Source organism: Cherax quadricarinatus, chromosome 59, assembly GCF_038502225.1.
Source record: "Cherax quadricarinatus isolate ZL_2023a chromosome 59, ASM3850222v1, whole genome shotgun sequence".
Lineage (NCBI taxonomy): Eukaryota > Metazoa > Arthropoda > Malacostraca > Decapoda > Parastacidae > Cherax > Cherax quadricarinatus.
The window spans coordinates 9,819,058-9,834,476 of record NC_091350.1 but is presented as its reverse complement, the minus strand read 5'-3'; positions in this window follow the sequence as shown (position 1 = coordinate 9,834,476).

The window sequence follows — 15,419 nt, the reverse complement described above, 5'->3', positions numbered from 1 at the left end:
ATGAAGACTGAGACACTTATGCAACATAAGTACCTGCATTAATGTTGGTAGAATTACCGACAAAATATGTTAGGTAAAAGGACACAAGTGCAACTAATGTGACATTTTATTGTGGCAACGTTTCGCCCTCCAAAGCTCCTGGAGAGCGAAATGTCACATTAGTCTCACTGAAAATTATATAAAATACCGACAAGTTGATGATTAAGACACATGTGCAACAGTTACGTATCTTTATTGCAGAAACGTTTCGCCTACACAGTAGACTTCTTCAGTCACATACAGAGGCTGCAGGTGTAGTAGTATGTTCAACCTTGGAGAAATATGGGATAAATGGTTTTGAAAACCGACACCTTGAAGAATTGAGACACTTATGCAACATATGGGAATCTTTATTGAAGAAACGTTTCGCCAACAGTGGCCTGTCTGTCCCTCAGCATCATGGACTGATCACATCATCTTCATCCCTCTACTACACCTGCCGCCTCTGTATATGACTGAAGAAGCCTACTGTGTGAGCGAGACGTGTCAACAATAAAGATACCCAACTGTTGCATATGTGTCTTAAGAGATCATAGTATGTAGGAGCACAGCAGAAGGCCTACTGGCCCATGCTCGGCAGGTCTCACTCACACACCTAGGAGATGTAAATATACTTGTAATATGCTTATAAATATACTAATCTTAGTACTCAGTGGTCAGTCGTCACGTGAGGTCACAGACCCTGAGCTGCTTTGGGGATTAGTGTGGACGGTTACAAAGCATGGCTTGCTCCTGCAGTGTTTTAAAAATTGAGGTTGGAGAGTTGAAGGAGGAGGTCTTGCTTCTCCAGGAGGAGATTAGGAGGCTGAAGGTCCACCTCAATGGGTCTGGGAGAGAGTGTGAGGTGGCTGGAGTTGTGGGGAATGAGGCTTCTAGCAGTGAGGTGCAGTCTGTCTCTCGCTGTGAGGAGGCTGTAGCTGGGGAGGTAGCAACGGCTACCAGCAGTGAGGTGCAGTCCAGCACCTGCTACAAGTGGCGAGTGGTTCACAGTAATGGAAGGCGCATCAGAGTAAGGAAAGTTAAGAGTGAAGATCTGAAGGTAGGAAATCGCTTCTCTGTTCTTCAGGATGAATGTACTTCAGTGGCCAGTGAAGGTAAGGGTACTACTGCCCCTGCTAATGGAGGCAAGCGCATTCTTGTGGTTGGTGACTCTCAGGTAAGATATATTGACCGTGCTTTTTGTAATAGGAATAAGAAGATGAGAGATAGAGTGTGCTTCCCTGGAGCTGGTGTTGGGGACATTGTCAACAGGCTGGATAATATCACGTCAGGTAATGGGAACAAGCCCATTATCTGTCTCAGTGCTGGTGGAAATGATATTGGGAAGGGTAGGAGAGAAGAGCTGCTAGATAAGTACAGATCAGCTATAGATTTCATTAAGTCTAAGGGAGGGATCCCAATCATATGTAGCATCTTGCCTAGAAGGGGAGTAGGAAATGAATGGTTGTCTAGGGCAATTGGTGTAAATTGCTGGCTAGACAGATACTGCAAGGAACTTGCAATCCCATTCATTGACAACTGGAACAACTTTTATGGCAAACATGATATGTATGCAAGGGATGGGGTACATCTCTCTGGGGCTGGGGTGGTAGCACTTGCAGACTCGATTGAGAAGGCCATTGGTGAAATGCCTATGATTTTAAACTGAAGGAAGATAGAGGTATGGGTGTGTGTGGGAAACAAGCAGGTTGCAACACTTGGGTTGGAAACAGTAAATGTATAAAAGGCATTCAGCATGAAGTTATAAATAAAGACAATAGATCAGGTCAGCAAACAAAGGGGGACAGCAGAGGGCAGCAAGGGACTAGCTCCCTTAAGGTTTACTATACTAATAGCAGGAGTGTAAGAAATAAGATAGATGAGCTAAGATTAATTGCAAGTGCAGGAAACATAGATATTATTGCTATAACAGAGACCTGGCTTAATCTGAAAGATAGAGAGATGCCCTCTGAATGTCACATACAAGGCTATAAATTATTCCACACTGACAGGGTCAACAGGAAAGGTGGTGGAGTAGCGATGTATGTCAGAGACAATTTAAATTGTTGTGTTAGACAAGATATTAAATTAGAAGCGTCAGCCACTGAATCTGTTTGGTTACAGCTTCTCGAGGGCCGAGAAAAACTAATTTTGGGTGTGATTTACAGGGCCCCAAATCTTGATAGGGAGTGCAGTAAACTTCTATGGGACGAAATTCGTAAGGCATCTACATACGAAAATGTTGTGCTAATGGGAGATTTCAACTATAGACAGATTGACTGGAGCAATTTGACAGGAAATTTAGAGTCAGGTGACTTTCTTGATACGATCCAGGATTGTTTTTTAAAACAGTTTGTGACAGAGCCAACTAGGGGAAATAACCTCCTTGACTTGGTTCTTGCCAGTAGGGAAACACTAATTAATAATCTTGAGGTTAATGATGAGCTTGGGGAAAGTGATCACAAATCACTCAGTTTTAATATATCATGGAATTCCCCTAATAATGGCAATCAAGTCTCCGTCCCTAACTTTCGCTTGGCTGATTTCATAGGACTGAAAAATTACTTAGGTGGGCTGAACTGGAATGACCTGACTAAGGGTCAGGTAGGTGGTGATGGTTGCCGATATGATGCTTTCCAGGGCATAGTTCTAGCTGCTCAGTCAAATTATGTTCCAAATAGGGAAATCAGATCAAACAAAAATGATCCTAAATGGATGAACAATAGATTAAAATATCTGATTGGTCAAAAGAGAGGCATATATAGGCAAATCAAAAGAGGAGAGGGGCAATTGAGAAATCGATATATTCAGTTAAAGAGAGAAATAAAAAAGGGAATTAGAAAAGCAAAAAGAGATTATGAGGTTAAAGTTGCAAGAGAATCGAAGACTAACCCAAAAGGATTCTTTCAGGTATACAGAAGTAAGATCAGGGACAAGATAGGCCCACTCAAAAGTTCCTCGGGTCAGCTCACTGACAGTGATAAGGAAATGTGTAGAATTTTTAACACATACTTCCTCTCAGTTTTTACACAGGAGGATACCAGCGATATTCCAGTAATGATAAATTATGTAGAACAGGACGATAATAAACTGTGCACTATTAGGGTCACAAGTGACATGGTCCTTAGGCAAATAGATAAATTAAAACCTAACAAATCCCCAGGCCCTGATGAACTGTATGCAAGGGTTCTAAAGGAATGTAAAGAGGAGCTTAGCACACCTTTGGCTAATCTTTTCAACATATCACTACAAACTGGCATGGTGCCAGATAAGTGGAAAATGGCAAATGTGATACCTATTTTCAAAACAGGTGACAGGTCCATAGCTTCGAACTATAGACCAATAAGCCTAACCTCCATAGTGGGAAAATTTATGGAATCAATAATTGCCGAGGCAGTTCGTAGCCACCTTGAAAAGCATAAATTAATCAACGAATCTCAGCATGGTTTTACAAAGGGGCGTTCCTGCCTTACGAATTTATTAACTTTTTTCACTAAGGTATTTGAGGAGGTAGATCATGGTAATGAATATGATATTGTGTATATGGACTTCAGTAAGGCTTTTGACAGGGTCCCACATCAGAGACTATTGAGGAAAATTAAAGCACATGGAATAGGAGGAGAAATTTTTTCCTGGATAGAGGCATGGTTGACAAATAGGCAGCAGAGAGTTTGCATAAATGGGGAGAAATCAGAGTGGGGAAGCGTCACGAGCGGTGTTCCACAGGGGTCAGTGTTGGGCCCCCTGCTGTTCACAATCTACATAAACGACATAGATGAGGGCATAAAGAGCGACATCGGCAAGTTTGCCGATGACACCAAAATAGGCCGTCGAATTCATTCTGACGAGGACATTCGAGCACTCCAGGAAGATTTGAATAGACTGATGCAGTGGTCGGAGAAGTGGCAGATGCAGTTTAATATAGACAAATGCAAAGTTCTAAATGTTGGACAGGACAATAACCATGCCACATATAAACTAAATAATGTGGATCTTAATATTACGGATTGCGAAAAAGATTTAGGAGTTCTGGTTAGCAGTAATCTGAAACCAAGACAACAGTGCATAAGTGTTCGCAATAAAGCTAATAGAATCCTTGGCTTCATATCAAGAAGCATAAATAATAGGAGTCCTCAGGTTGTTCTTCAACTCTATACATCCTTGGTTAGGCCTCATTTAGATTATGCTGCACAGTTTTGGTCACCGTATTACAGAATGGATATAAATTCTCTGGAAAATGTACAAAGGAGGATGACAAAGTTGATCCCATGTATCAGAAACCTTCCCTATGAGGATAGACTAAGGGCCCTGAAACTGCACTCTCTAGAAAGACGTAGAATTAGGGGGGATATGATTGAGGTGTATAAATGGAAGACAGGAATAAATAAAGGAGATGTAAATAGTGTGCTGAAAATATCTAGCCTAGACAGGACTCGCAGCAATGGTTTTAAGTTGGAAAAATTCAGATTCAGGAAGGATATAGGAAAGTACTGGTTTGGTAATAGAGTTGTGGATGAGTGGAACAAACTCCCAAATACCGTTATAGAGGCCAGAACGTTGTGTAGCTTTAAAAATAGGTTGGATAAATACATGAGTAGATGTGGGTGGGTGTGAGTTAGACCTGATAGCTTGTGCTACCAGGTCGGTTGCCGTGTTCGTCCCTTAAGTCAATGTGACCTGACCTGACTAGGTTGGGTGCATTGGCTTAAGCCGGTAGGAGACTTGGACCTGCCTCGCATGGGCCAGTAGGCCTTCTGCAGTGTTCCTTCGTTCTTATGTTCTTATGTTCTTATGAACACTGGGATCATTGGTTAGATTAACAAAGCTCCCATTGAGCGAAAAGTTTATAATATACACGTTACGTAGTTTTAAAAAATAGGTTAGACAATAAATAGGTGGGTGTGGATGGATGTGACTTGGACCTGCCCATCATAGGCCAGTAGGTCTGCTGCAGTGCTGCTTCTTTCTCATATTTTTATGTACTAGTGGTGTACTTGTGTTGGAAGGGAAGCGGGCTATTTGGAGAATGAGTTAGCTGGTGTGTGTGTGTGTGTGTGTGTGTGTGTGTGTGTGTGTGTGTGTGAGTGTGTGTGTGTGTGTGTGTGTGTGTGTGTGTGTGTGTGTGTGTGTGTGTGTGTGTGTGTGTGTGTGTGTGTGTGCTCTGTGACCCTGCCTCACTCACCTCTTTTACACGCACTAGCTGCTGGCTTGACAGGAATAAATATAGGGGATGTAAATAACGTGCTAAGAGTATCTAGCCAACCCAGGACTCGCAGCAATAGTTTCAAGTTAAGAACATAAGAACGTAATTTACACTTACACTTAACACTTACACTTAACACTGACAAAACCTACTACATTATGTTTGGTAGCAGAGCAGGTGTTGCGGAACTTAACATTAAGATCGACAACACTCTAATTGCCAGACATAATGAGGGCAAATTCCTAGGCCTATACCTAGACAACACCTGAATTTCAGCACCCATATCCAACACATAACAAGATAAGTATCCAAAACGGTTGGAATCCTCTCCGAGATACGATACTATGTGCCGCAAACTTCCCTTCTCACACTATACCATTCACTCATTTATCCGTACCTCACCTGTGCTATTTGTACTTGGGGATCAACTGCAGCAACACACCTAAAGCCAATAATAACCCAACAATAAGCTGCAGTAAAAATAATCACTAAATCCCATCCCTGGCAACATGCCCCCCACTATTCGTAGATCTAAACTTACTCCCTGTTCAGAACATCCACACTTACTACTGTGCAATCTACATCTACAGGACCTTAAATTCCAGTATTAACCTTGACCTAAAATGCTTTCTTGATAGTTATGACAGGACCCACAGGCATAACACCAAACGCAAACATCTCTGTGACATTCCCCATGTCCGACTAAATCTTTACAAAAATTCTATGTATGTCAAAGGGCCCAAAATCTGGAACATCCTACTTGAAAACTCTAGAACTGCAGACACATTCATCACCTTCAAAACTACCATTAGACAACATATTATCTCCCTGATACACCCCGTCAACTAACTACATGATACCACCTGTTCACACTTACACTCACTCACCCACTTGTCTATAATTACGGAAATACGAATCTTAATCATAAAACAATGAATCCTAACTAATAAGTTTGCCTGTGATACTACAATATAGAACCTGTGTATTGTGCCAGAACAAAAGCATTTACATTGCTAAACTCACAAACTATAATGTAGTCACTTAGCCTTAATACCAACTTACTCCATAATCTATATTAATTTAGAGTTAAGAATTAATCTAAGTCTGCCCGAAATGCCTAGCCATGCTAGGTGTCCTAGTGGCCCCCTCTGTAATTAGTATTTTATAACATGTAAACCACAATATCCAAAACCTGTAAACCCCACATTGTAATCTTTATAGAGAATAAACTTGATTGATTGATTGATAAGAAAGACGGAACACTGCAGCAGGCCTGTTGGCCCATACTAGGCAAGTCTTTCACAATCCATCCCACTAACAAAATATTTGAAGATTAAGACACTTATGCAACATATGGGAATCTTTACTGAGGAAACGTTTCGCCACACAGTGGCTTCATCAGTCCAATACAGAGCAGAAAGGTGTAAGGAGAAGAGGAGTTTGAGGTAATCAGTCCCTCAGTCTGGAGTCGATGTGTTCAGTCCACCAATCTTGTAGAACGTGCAGCACAGGTATGTATGTATGTATGTATAATGTTCGCCAAGACTGGAGTCCTGGCACACGTCTTAATCTTGGGATGACTCGTCTCTGGCTCCCAAAGGAGAAAGGGTTCTGCAATGTTGCAAAGTATGCTGATCGAGCACCGTTCTAGTCAGTTCATCTGGTGCATCTCATAAGCTGTTGTTGTTGGGTTTATCAGGGCCACTAGCAGCATACACCGTATTGAGCCCAGTTTCTCGATGGTACGAGGAAGATTTGTAATAAAGTTGGTAGAATTACCGACAATATGTAAAGTAAAAGGACACAAGTGCAACTAATGTGACATTTATTGTGGCAACGTTTCGCTCTCCAGGTAACGGCTTGACAAACATTGCCACATTAAAATGTCACATTAGTTGCACTTGTGTCCTTTTACTTTACACAAGGAAGATTTGTTGCCCAAGGCTGGGCGATGAAAGAAAAGGAACAAAAGCCCCTTTGTAAATAGAGATAGAAACTTGAAGTTTCCAATTAGATCTGGTGGACCCCCTTGCCAAGCCCCAACAGAGAGGGATGCCTACACTCCCACCTGAGTTCAGTAACCGGCTTCCCACCAAAGACCGTTAAAGAATTTTCCGCAGAGCAGAAAAAATGGAACTGGCTAAAAGTAAGCTGATGTACAGGTGCCCCTCCTGTTGAGTGCCCGGTGGGCAAAATAGATGAGGACAAGCATCCCAGAGAGAATGGTGGAAATTTGTCACTGATACACAGGCGAGAGAGAGACATCCACACCTGACAAAGGCTGGCACAGAAGTCCCGTCTCATAAGGGACAGCACCGTATGCACTCCTAACTGTGGACACTAGCAAGGAGGAGGATATGTCGTTATCATGGGCAACAGCTTGTCTGTTTCGTTGACTCCATGGTACACTAGTGTAGCTGCGGTCCTCTCTGGGTTTTCTTCGGGAGGGGATATCAGTGGTAGTTGCCTGTGGAGTGTCTCAGTAGCTTGGCACTCCAGGAGATAGTGCTAGGGGACGCTGGACAACATGCTGACAGTACTGGTACATCTCCTCCTCGGCCTCCTCTACCATCATCTTGGCTGGGGAAAGCCCAAATGAAGCCGATGGATGGTGGTACACCGTGTTCTGGACCAGCTTCTATCATATGGAGGGGGTTCTCCCTGAGTTGCTGCTCGGTACCACTGTTGAGATGGGATATCACCTAGGACATCCCCCATAAGTTTCGTTGCTCTTTCGGCCACCAGTTTACTCTGGCATAGGCTAATGGGGACAGTAATCCCAACATGTGGATAATCTGTGGCTTCCTTGGCTGCATCATCTGCCGCCTCATTTTCCCGGATGCCATTATGGCTGGGGATCCAGTTCAATGTCGATCTGTTACCCTGAACTTCTAAGGCTGTCATTATGCTCGGAATCGATGTGATGAGGAGAACATTGTCCTGTGGTTGGGGATGGGAGAGGGCATTGATTGTAGAGGTGTAATCAACATGTATGACAGATCGGAGTCGATGTCTTAGGGCATGTGACAATTCCTGCTGAATCACCACCAACTCAGCTTAAAGGATCGTACAGTGGTCAGGGAGTCGCCAGCCTTGTGTGTGACCATTGTGGTACAGTCCAGCTGCTGCTCTCTTCCTGTCAGGGTCGACAGAACCATCTGTAAAATATACTGTACATGTGCATCCCTCTGCCAGTGCCATGCTTGTCTCAGCATGATTGCTGAGGGTGTCTTGACTGCAGAGATGCTTAGAGGTACGTAGCTGCATGACGCAAACATCGGCCGGATCTGGGCGCCAGGGAGGTGGTGGGTGATATCCAGCAACAGAAAGGTTACAACACTTCTCAAGAAGTAGTTGTATAGGCAGCAGCTCCAGCCCAGCAGCACAAAACGAATACAAGCTGCATGTGAGTCTGAAGATGTGACTGATGAATACCTCATGGACTTGGAACTCCGATGTGCCATTAAGAACACAGGTAACACTTCCTCGGGCATCGATGGTGTCACGTACTCCATGATTGCATGGGCTGGTCAGAGTGGATGGGAGGCCATACTAGATGTCATAAACAAGTCAGGAAGGGCCAGGACACTCCCAGCAGCTTGGAAGAAGGCCACCATTGTACCAATTCCAAAACCCAAGGACCCAGGCAGTATGAGACCCATATCGCTGACCAGTTGTTTAGCCAAGATGTTGAGAGGATGGTGTTAAACTGCCTCCTATGGAGACTTGGACTGCCTCATCATCACATATTTGGCTACACCAAAGGACTGGGTACAGCAGAGTGCATAACCACCCTACTAAGCCAGATTGATGACAGTAGCAAGAAACCTAGTATCATCGTCTACTTCGACCTCGAGAAGACATTTGAGCTAGCCAACCCCACAGCAATTCTAGCAATACTAGCTCAGAATGGGATGAAAGGACTCCTCCTGGCCTGGATAGAGTCCTACCTTAGGGTCAGGCAGGCCTGTGTCAGTTTTCAGGGACACTACTCTTCCTTTAAAACCCTGGAAAACGGTATGCCACAAGATGATGTGCTCAGTCCTACCCTGTTTAACGTCCTTATGCAGGAACTTGTGAGCCTTCCCTTTCATAGTGGTATGCAGCTCCTCAGCTATGCTGATGATCTTGCACTCATAGTGAATGGGAAAGGCAATTTGGAGTGACAGGCCCAAAGAGCTTTGGACCTAATAATGCAGTCTTCAAGGAACTAGGCTTCAAGATCTCCGCCGAGAAATCTCTTGCAATGATGTTCAAGGGACGAGATCCTGTGAATAAATTATGTATTCAGGATATAGAACTTGAGTGGACAGGCTCCTACCTATACTTGGGAATCTACATTGATAAAAAGCTGACCTCTCAGAAACAGGCCGAGTATATCAGATCCTGTGCTCTACTCAGACTCAATGCCATGAGAGCCATGATGAGGCACCGTGCAGAAGCGAGCAAAAAAGTACTTCACTTGTACTATATACAAGCTGTGCACTTGCTCACTGACTACGGTGCACCCTTTACCGCATAGCAGGTAAAGGGTGGAGGTCGTGCAAAACCAGGAGATAAGAACTATGCTTGGGGCCCCCATCCGGACCAACACAGTATGTCTCAGATTTGAGGCCCAGCTTCCTTCCCTGGCTGACAAAATAAGCTACCCCACTGAAAAGAGAGATATTGGCAACCAGACACAAGATCCAACTTTCTTCACAGACTACTCCTGGATTCGTTCATTTTGTGCTGCTGGGCGGAAGCTGCAGCCTATACAACTACTCCTTGAGAAGAGTTGCGGCCTTCCTGTTCCTGGGTATCATTCACCACCTCCCAGGCACCCAGATCTGGACGATGTTTGCGTCATGCAACTACCTACCTCTAAGCGTCCCTGCAGTGCCTACCTACCTCTAAGCGTCTCATGCATGTCTTAGCAATCATGCTGAGACATGCATGGCACTGGCAGAGGGATGCACATGTGCAGTGTATTTCACAGATGGTTCTGTCAACCCTCACAGGAAGAGAGCAGCAGCTGGACTGTACCACAATGATCACAATGTCGTAGGGCATTGTCACATGCCCTAAGACATCGACTCCGACCTGTCATACATGTTGACTCTACCTCTGCAATCAATGCTCTCTCCCATCCCCAACCACAGGGCAATGTTCACCTCATCATATCAATTCTGAGCATAATGACAGCCTTAGATCGACATTGAACTGGATCCCCAGCCATGCTGGCATCCGGGGAAATGAGGTGGCAGATGATGCAGCCAAGGCAACCACAGATTATCCACATGTTGGGATTACTGCCCCCATCAGCCTATGCCAGACCAAACTGGTGGCCGCCAGAGCAATGAAACGTATGAGTGAGGTTCTATGTGATTCTCCATCCCAACAGTGGTACCGAGCAGTGATTCAGGGAGAATCTCCTCCATATGATAGAAGCTGGTCCAAAATGCAGTGTACCACCATCCATCGGCTTCATTTGGGCTTTCCCACAGCCAAGATGATGGTAAACAAGGCAGAGGAGGAGATGTGCCAATACTGCCAGCACGTTGTCCAGCACCCCCTAACCCACTATCTCCTGGAGTGCCAAACTACTGAGACACTGATGTTCCCTCCCGAAGAAGACCCAGAGACGACTGCAGCTACACTAGTGTACCATGGAGTCAACGAACCAGACAAGCTGTTGCCTGTGATAACGACATATCCTCCTCCACGCTACTGTCCACGGTTAGGAGTACATATGGTGTTGTCGCTTATGAGACGCACAAGATGAACTGACCAAAACAGTGCTCGATCAGCATACGTTGCAACATTGCAGAACCCTTTCTCCTTCGGGAGCCAGAGACGAGTCATCGCAAGATTAAGACGTGCACCAGGACTCCGGTCTTGGCGAACATTGCACACATATACATACCTATGCTGTTCATTCTACAAGATTGATAGACTTAACACAGCAACTCCAGGCTGAGGGACTGATTACCTCAAACTGCTCCTCTCATTACACCTTTCTGCTTTGTATTTTACTGATGAAGCCACGGTGTTGCAAAACATTTCCTCAATAAAGATTCCCATATGTTGCATAAGTGTCTCAATCTTCAACTTGTCGGGTTTTTTTTATCAGACATTGCTGTCTTGGTTTAAGGTTGCTGCTTACCATAACCCCTAAGTCTTTTTCGTATTTTGTACGGCTAAGTTCTACATTATTAAGCTGAGAGGTGTTGGGGTTGTGGACACTCCCGAGCTTCAGAACCTTGTATTTATCTACAGTGAACTACATCTGCCATTTTTCTGACCAGGAACTGAGTTTGTCTAAATCCTCCTGAAGTTCCTTGACATCTACGTTTGAATCAATTGTCCTACACTTGTCCAACCTTTGGATGAAGGCCTACTCCGAGTAGTGGATGGTACCACTATGACCCCGCCTCCTCCTGCTTTGCCTCACTGACTACAGTATATAAGCCACTTCTACAGCCGTATGCTGTACTTTCTACAAGATTGATGGACTGAACACATCGACTCCAGGCTGAGGGACTGATTACCTCAAACTCCTCCTCTCCTTACACCTTTCTGATTTGTATTGGACTGATGAAGTGACTATGTGGTGAAACGTTTCTTCAATAAAGATTCCCACATGTTGCATAAGTGTCTCTATCCTACCTATCTTCGTGTCATCAGCGAATTTGCTCATATCACTAGTATTTCCCTCATCAAGGTCATTGATATATATTATAAACAACAGCGGGCCTAAGACTGATCCCTGTGGAACGTCACTTGTTAGAGATCCCCACTCGGACTTAACTCCACTTATGCACACAATCTGCTTCCTGTTCGTGAGCCATGACTCAATCCATGACAGTACTTTTCCTCCAATGCTATGAGTTGCCCCTTTCTTTAACAGTCTCTGGTGCGGTACTCTATCAAAAACCTTACTAAAATCTAAATAAACAATATCGAATTCTTCGTCGTGATCAATAGCCTCAAAGCTTTACTGAGCTTTATCAAATCATGTTTTATCAGAGCATGACTTGACAGATAAGAGACACGTTAAGTGCTCTCATGTTTACTGTGGTACAGGGATCAACAGTAGCTGTTGCGCAGTTACACGTGACCAGATGATGGTGAAAAATTAGACATGTGCAACATCTGGGTATATTTATTTGTAGACGTTTCAAATCCAAGTGCATAATGGGAAGACTGTAGAAGTGTATGCAAAAGATGAGGTAATCAGTTCTTGTGAAATGCCACTAGTGACCAGTCCCCATTCAGATTTGACTCCATTAGTGGAAACTCTCTGCTTTCTATTGGTAAACCATTCCTCTGTTCATGCTAGAACTTAACCTCTTATACAATGAGCTGCTACTTTTCTTAAGAACAAAAGAAAGAGGGAACACCACAGCAGGCCTATTGCCCCATGCCAGTAGTGATCTGTCCTTAACTTTGTCAAGACTTGACTAGTGTGATCTCCGTTCTTAGCTACCTGAGATTGTGATGACGGCTTCCGTCGACTACGAGCAGCTATATTTCCATGGAAATAAATGGTATAAAAATACCGACACAATGGTTGGATTTGTGAAGGACCTGCCTAATATGTGCCAACAGGCCTATTCCAGTGTTCCTACTTTCTTATGTTCTTATGTTCTTATGGCCTTATGAAGCATATTATTATAATAAAAAAGAAGCGCTAAGCCACAAGGGCTATGCAGCTTATGAAGCATAAACACTTAAGGCTTAAGCAGTATAATGTGATCCTTTATTGGCAATGTCTCGCCCACGCAGTGGGCTTTATCAAAGGTACGAGAGTATTTATAGGATGGAGTTAGGTGGAGAATGCTGCATGCGACAATCTTCCAAGCAGGGTGATAGAGTCTAGAACCTTGGGTAGCTTTAAAAAGAGATTGGATAAATATATGAGTGTTCCTCCTTTCTTATGTTCTTATGTGGTGACCTGCACATAGCTCAGTGAGGACGTGTCTAGTGTACTCCCTGTGAACTGAACCAAGATGCCCTCCACTGAGCAACTTCACCAGCAGCTTAAGGAGGAATTGAGGGTAGCAAAGCTTGAGATACGGTGATTGATGGAGGAAAACAAGAGGATTCGCAGTAGTTCTCCTGTTGTGAGTCCTCAGGTCAAGAAGGGAACCTGGGCAGTGGCTGGACAGCATGGAACAAAGCTGGAGATTAAGAAGATGAATGGAGAGTAGAAACAATGAAGAAGAAAGAGACTGCTGTGGATTCTGTTGTGGAAACATCAAACGCATTCTCCGTGCTACCCGATGAATGTGAGTCGAATACTGGGAATGTCACGAAGGAAGAGGAAGGTGAGTCAACATCCCTTGAAACCCTAATGAAGACCATTGAGAATGTCACTACAAACTCTGAGGGTAAACATAAAAACATTGTTTTAGTTGGGGACAGTCAAGTGAAATTTATGGATAGGGCTTTTTTGTTAGGGAGAGGAAGAGGAGGCAGAGGGTATGTTTTCCTGGGGCTGGGATGGGGAATACCATTAGCCATCTGGATGATATCATGAAGGGTAATGGGAACAATCCTATTATCTGTCTCAATGTGGGAGGCAACAATGTCGGCAAACGTAGGAGTGAAGACCTGATTAGCAGGCATAGGACAGCATTAGAGATAATTAGGAAGAAGGGTGGGAACCCTGTGATATGTGGCATTTTGCCCAGGATAGGAGTTGGAAATGAATGGTTGTCTAGGGCAATTGGCATCAATTGCTGGCTGGACAAAAACTGTAAGGAAAATTCAGTGGCATTCGTAGACAACTGGGACCTCTTCTATGGCAAAAATGACATGCATGCCAGGGATGGGGTTCACTTATCTAGGTTTGGGGTGGGAGCACTGGCCAATGCAGTGGAGGGAGCTGTTAGGTCTTTAAACTAGAAATAGATAGTGGTATGGGTTTTTGTGGAAAATCATTGCATTCTGAGTGTAGCGATAGTGTGAGTTTTAAGGAAACCAATTTTAAGCAGAATGAGGTAGAGTTTTTGGTGAATATAGGAAAGCCAGTGGCATTAGGTGACAAGGAGAGTAACAGGCATAGTGGCAGAAAAGAAATCAGCAGGAAGAGAAAAGAGAAGAAAGGGTTTCTGAAAATATATTATACTAATAGTCGTAGTGTGAGAAATAAGATGGACGAATTAAGATTAGTTGCAAGTGTGGGTAACATTGATGCTTTTGTCATAACTGAGACTGGCATAAAATGAAAAATAGGGACATGCCTGCTGTATGTCACATTCAAGGTTTAAAATTGTCTAAGTAGACAAAAGTATCGGGAAGTGGGGTGGAGTGACACTCTATGTCTGTGATTGTTTAAATTGTTGCATACAAATGGGCATAAAGTCTGAAACACATACTGAGTCTGTTTGGGTAGAATTTTCAGAGGGGTGTGAAAAAATTATTTTAGGCGTGATATACCGTCCCCCAAACTTGGATAAAGACCAAGCAAGGCTACTGTGGGAGGAAATTGTTAGGGCCACAAGGCACAATAACGTTGTAATTCTAGAGGACTTTAACTTTAGTCAGATTGATTGGAATTTTTTGACTGGGAATTTAGAATCTAATGACTTTTTAGAAGTAGTTCAGGATTGCTTTTTAAGCAGTTTGTGACAGAACCTACAAGGGGGAAATAACCTGCTTGACTTGGTTCTGGCAAACAAGGAATCCCTTTATGGAAAATTTTATAGGGGGTTACCTGTATGTACCTCAACATTACATGCATACGAGTAATCTCATTGGGAGACAACAACCATATTGTTTACCGTAGCCACCCCGTGTAGACATGTGAGAAAACTTAACCACCCCTGGTCACTGCAGGTGGTCCCTTCGACCTCACAATCTTATCCATATCTATCCAAGACCAGTATAAATTGGATAGCACCCAAAAGTAATGCGCTACTAATTAATTTTGGATTATATAGATTATACAGTGGACCCCCAGTTCGCGAAGTCACCGGTAACCAATAAATCCGGTATCCGAAGCATTATATCGCCAAAAAATTGCCCCGGTTCCCGTAACAAAACCTGGTACGCGATATGATTCGTACGAGATGTGTCCACATGTGGCCTGAACTGCCCGGTGTGTGTAAGTGTTTACAAACCAGCCAGTGTGCGCGCATCTAAGGATACATTCGGTACATTCCATATTATCCATATTATCACTGTTTCTGGTGATTGTTTCTGCAAAATAAGC